General features: G+C 34.6%; 1 pseudogene; it reads left to right on the top strand.

Moving 5' to 3' along the window:
- Positions 1-1,787: 1,787 nt before the first annotated feature.
- Positions 1,788-4,866, top strand: LOC107628325 (uncharacterized; annotated as a pseudogene).
- Positions 4,867-5,767: the final 901 nt, after the last annotated feature.

Below are 5,767 nucleotides of genomic sequence, written 5' to 3'. Positions count from 1 at the left end.
AAGAAAGCATGCAAAAGTGGAAGGAATACAAGAAGTTGAAGAAATTGCTAAGCTGTTCAGCCTGACCTCTTCGCACTCAAACGGTCATAACTTGAGCTACAGAGGTTCAAATGATGCGGTTCCAATTGCGTTGGTAAGCTAACTTCCGGGGCTTCGATTTGATATATAATTTGCCATAGCTATCCTGACGCCAAACGACGCGAACGCATGGAACACGCGGACACGTGACCTGGCAGAAACGCAATCCACGCAAATGCGTGGACGACGCCTCCGTGTCACTTTGCCGCGGCCTGAAAACACAGATTAGAGGCTATAAAGTGGGGGAATCTATTCATTCATGATCATCAGCTCATAATTCACCTTTCATAATTTAGATGTAGTTTTAGAGAGAGAGAGGCTCTCTCCTCTCTCTTAGGACTTAGGATTAGGATTACTCTTAAAGGATTTAGGATTCTTTATTATTTCAACTTACAATTTCTTCTGAGCTCTAGGTTCAATGTTCCTTTTATTTATTTTTTCAATTTAATTTATGAACTTTTCCATGTTAGATTTGAATATTCCATTTAATATAATTTGAGGTATTTCAGTTATAAGATTTTTTTATTTATGCTATGAATGCTTTCGATTTATCCAAATTATTTTCATTCGAGTAGATTTTCTTCCCTTTTGGCTCTGGTTAAGTCATTGGTGACGCTTGAGTTATCAAATAAAGCAGTGGTTGAAATTGGCAGATTACTAATTGATCTAGATCGCTCTAAAGCTAGTCTTCCCGCAGGGATTGACTAGGACTTGAGGATCAAGCTAATTAGTCCACTTGATTTACCTTCATAGTTAGAGGTTAACAAAGTGGGAGAAAAAAATCCAATTCTCATCACAATTGATAAGGATAACTAGGATAGGACTTCCAGTTCTTATACCTTGCCAAGAGATTTTATTATTGTTAATTTATTTTACTTGTCATTTAAATTACCTGTTCCTTACTTTCAAAATCCCCAATTTACAAAACTCATAACCAATAATAAGAACACCTCCCTGCAGTTCCTTGAGAAGACGACCCGAGGTTTAAATACTTCAGTTATCAATTTTAAAAGGGGTTTATTACTTGTGAAAACCAAAACGTTTGTGCGAAAGGATTTTCTGTTGGTTTAGAAGCTATACTTACAACACGATCATATTTTTATGTTTCTTTACCGATAGAAAAACCGATCCTCAGGATCAACTATGCCCTCTTGACTAATTCTCGATGTTAGGATTGACTAATTGGGATTAATTCTATACAATTACCATGTTTGTGGTCCATAACTAGGATAGGAAGCCTTAATTCCCCAATTCTTGCAAAGAGCTCTTTTTGCCATTTAATTTCCATTTTCATTGATTTTACTTGCTTTCTATTTAATTACTTTCCACTTTAATTTCTTGCCTCTTATAATCAAAACCCCCAAAAAATCCCCCATAGCTAATAATAGAGCATTTCATTGCAACTCATAGGGAAGACGACCCGGGAGTCTAAATACTCTCGGTTTATATTTGCTTTGAAATGTGACATTTTTAGATTAAAATTTGATGTTGAGAGTTAGTTGTTGATTTGGCTATACTTGCAACGAAGTGATCCTATTTTGAGAAATTCTAGATCAACATTAAATCTCTCTATCAAATTTTTGGCACCGTTGTCGGGGTGTTACAATGGTGTTATATTGTTGGCTATTGTGCATATTGTGAATATTGTGAATAGCTTATTTTTGGTTGATTGTGTATATATTTCTTGCTTATGATTGGCTACTGTAAATATGTTAATATGTGAATATCCTAACACCTTTCCTAAGGTATGAGTTCATTTTATTTGTTCTCATTACCTTTGGCTTTTATTTTCTTTTTATCCTATGAATTCTCACCCATTACATTGTGAGTTTTGTTGCTATTGTGTTATAGGAATTGGGAATTTCAAATGTTTGTTACCTAGATGGAATGAAAGGAATTCACAACAAGAATTGGGTGCACAACCTTTGGAATCTCAAAAGCCTTCGAGAATACAAGCTTGGGTGGGATTTCAAGCTTGATGAGAGCTTCTCAATAAAGTCGAACTTAAGGACTCTAAATAGAAGTGCTAGGTGGGAGACACCCCACCATGGTAACATTGTTCTTACCTTCTCTTTTTGTTTATAATTTGACTTTATTGCATTTGCTTATTTTAGTTAGCTTAGAATTAGTTTAATTTTAAAATTTGTTAGGTTGATTTCGGTTTGGATCATGAATTTATGGGTTTTTGGATGTTTTGGGGTTGAATTTTGGTTGAAATAGATTATTCTATGGCATTACTTTAATACAATTTTTGAATTTGACATCTCTTAGTTTAAAACTCTACATAATCTATTTCAACATGAAATTGTATTAAAGTATTGCCACATTTATACTTTTGTTATTCTTTTACAAAGAGTTTGTTGCGCACTTTTTCCTTGAAAACGTGAAATAGTTTTTGAAATGTTTTTCACTCTCCATGAGCAATGTATTCGAAGGTATTCTTAATCCTACTCTTGAGTCTTGTAAGCCTTGTCTTCGGTTGTAGGCATTCTTCTTTTGTAAATCTTATACATCCTTGACTATGCTTGATTTTGTTAAAACTACTGCACTACCTTTCCTTTTATTATTCCTACGGACTTCTTTGATTCAGGTGTCATTCTTAAGGTTGCCGAGTGAGTTTTCCTTTCTGGCACTCTCCATTCCTTGTATATCATTGATTGCTTGTGATCTCAATAATCTTTTCAAGTCTTTGCGGATATTGCCCTTGTTGCTTGTCCTTTTTCAAAATCTTGTATCCTTATGAATAAACTCGAGAATTATTTTGATGTCATGTGCGATCTTTAGGAATATTAATGCGATGTGTTAGTTCTTTAGGATGTGGTTTGTGGTTATGGAAGGGAAAGTGGTAAGTGTCCAACGTCATAAGAAGTTGTGGGAGTTTCGTTTCTCGCGGAAGAGTTTGCGGATGTTAGACTTGTAATCAGTTATGGAGTTGTGAAGTGATTGATGAAGTTGGAAAGTTGAAGTTCCGAAGTGGGCAAGAGATCTGTGAGTGAACATTATATCTGTTGTTAGATACCAACCTGCTTTGTAGCCTTTTTGCCATGTTAACTACCGTTTTGCTTTGTGAACACCTATCTTGACTTGCACCCTATTTTGTTCCTCCAAGCTTTTGTAAAGTTTTGAAACCATATAACATTTTTGCATCGAGCATATTATGTATCTTCTACCTTACACCATACTTTACCTTTATAATTAAATCTTATAATTATCTGGTATTTGAACTTATATCTATATATGTGCTAAGATTTCTCACATTTCTAAAAAGTATTCAAAATGTAGAGCACTAAGTGTATGTATTATTTTATGTATTGCTTTAATTTTTGAGGACGAAAATTTTTATAAGGTGGGTGAAATGTAAGACCCAGAGCTTTTGAAAAGTCCTATTTTAAAGTAATCTCAAATCATATAATTATTTATAGTTTTAATCTCAGAAATTATTTTATTTGAAAGTAATTAAAGGCAGCTCTAATTAATTGGATTTGAAATAAATTAAGGTTTTTATCCAAACTCTATAATTATGGATTATTTTCCTATTTACAATTTAAAGTTTTAGAAATTCAAAAATAATGACAATTGGCTATTTAAATTAGAATTTTCTCTAATTTTATAATTATTAAATTATTTTTTATATTTAAATTATAAAATTAGTAGTTGTAAAATAATGAGATTCTTATATGATAATATTTTTATAAATAAATACTTTAGGATTTGTTAATAAAGAAAATTAATTATATTGTATTATATTTTCAATTAGAGTATTCGAGTAAAAACCAAATAGCAATTTGATACACTAAATAATATTTTAAATATAATTTTGAGATCCAACTAGTTTCAAATTAAACCCTAAAATTCTCAATTTCCATACACAAACCCTAACCCTAATTAAACCACAATTTTCCCTTTTCCACAAGTGAAACCCTAGCCGCACATCAGCCCTCACCTCACCAACACACATAGCAATCCTGCTGAAAAAGAAAGAAGAAGAGAAAGAAGGAAGAAAGGGGAGACGAAAGCAGGGGAAGGGTAGAAGAGAGGGAGCTGCGATCCACAGAGGAAGGAGGAGGGAGACCGCCGCTGCAGCTGCGCCACTGCCACCGCGTCCTACTGCTTGTGTCGCCACCGTCCAGGTCAAGCCACCACCGCGCCATTCATCACCATCGTGAGGAAGCCCAGAACCGAGAGAGAGAAACGCGCTAGGAGAGGGAGGCGTCGCTGTCCTGTGAAGCCCGCGTCGTTGCTGTCGCCATCGAGGTCTTCCTGTCGCCGTTCCTCACCACTACCGAGCCACCGTTGATGTAGATCTGACCAGAGGAGAAGAAGGAAACACGACCAGAACGTGATGGAAGGGAGGGAAGCCACCTGCATCGCCACCGTCGAGCCATCTCCGCCGCTGCTGCCGTCAAAAACTGTTGCTGAAGCTTCTGTTTTCTTAGTAAGCTCTAACCTTGCTTCAGTTCTTCCTTATCCGTCAAGTTTGTTAGTACAATGAGAGTTGTTGCTGAAGCTGTTTGTGATAAGAGTTTATTTATCGCGAGTTGCCGCCGCCAGGGCCACCACCAGAGCTACTGCCGGTCAGTTCAGCCGTTCTTCTTTATTACAATAGGTATCTCTTTTTCGAAACCCTCGTCCCTAACGTATAAGAGTTTTTGTTATGTTTGGTTATAAACTTTGAGGTTTGGTAACATAGGTTTGAGTTCTGTATTTTGCATGTCGCTTTTAATTTGCTGTGATTGCTGCGAAAGTGATCAGAGGCTGAGGTTTCGGTTGCTATTGGCTTCGAGCTGAAAGAAAAGAGCTCTGTTTGCGCGCTTGGTTTATGATTTTGCTTGTCGAGGTAGGGGCTGTTTATACAAAATAATTCATTTGAATTGGAATTGTTATAAATAGATATGACGTGATAAATGTATTTCTGATGATTATGTAAGTCTTATGCATTGTTTGATTTGTCTTGGATAAATATGGTTGTTTGTTGAATTGAACTAATGTCTGATTTTGGTAAATGGAGGTTTCTGATTGTTTTGATTTGAAATTATCTTTAATATTTGAAACTCTAAATTTTACTTATTAGAAACTGGTTTGGTTTTGAATCCTTTGGAAAGAGTTGAGGATTGGTTTGGTTGGGATCTGAAAAGGGTGGCAAAGTCCAAGTTTTAGGGGAGGTGCTACTGAATTTTCTATAAAATATGAAACTTTGTTTGAAATTTTATTTAGAAAAGTTTTAAATGAGAAATCGTATTTTATGATTTATTAAGAAAAAGGTTATATTTCGAATTTAATTTATTTGAGAAAAAAATATATGTCTTGAGTTTGATTTATTCAGAAAATGACTACTTTACGATTTTAAATTACCTAAGAAAAGTATTATGTTCTAAGATCAATTTTATATAAAAAAGGCTTATGTTTTGAGTTGGACTTAAGGATTTCATCTAGACGAGCATTAATGAATTTACAAGAAATTGGACTTTGGTTGAATGATGCCATTTTGTGATGTTTTGGAAAAAGTTGAAATAATTGGTTTCAAGAATGAAATTGAGATTGGACCTTGGATTCTAAATTAGTTCAGAACTTCTAATTCATATGGTTTAGTTCTGATTTGGTTTAGAAACTTCCTTTGCATAATTCAAATTAAGAACACAATGATTTTTAAGAATTTTTATTGAATGTAAGAAAATAAGGTTGGTTGTTT

This window comes from Arachis ipaensis, chromosome B2 (assembly GCF_059453495.1).
Source record: "Arachis ipaensis isolate K30076 ecotype BB chromosome B2, ASM5945349v1, whole genome shotgun sequence".
NCBI classification, from domain to species: domain Eukaryota; kingdom Viridiplantae; phylum Streptophyta; class Magnoliopsida; order Fabales; family Fabaceae; genus Arachis; species Arachis ipaensis.
The sequence above is the reverse complement of the archived record's forward strand: the minus strand, read 5'-3'. Positions and strand labels throughout refer to the sequence as shown.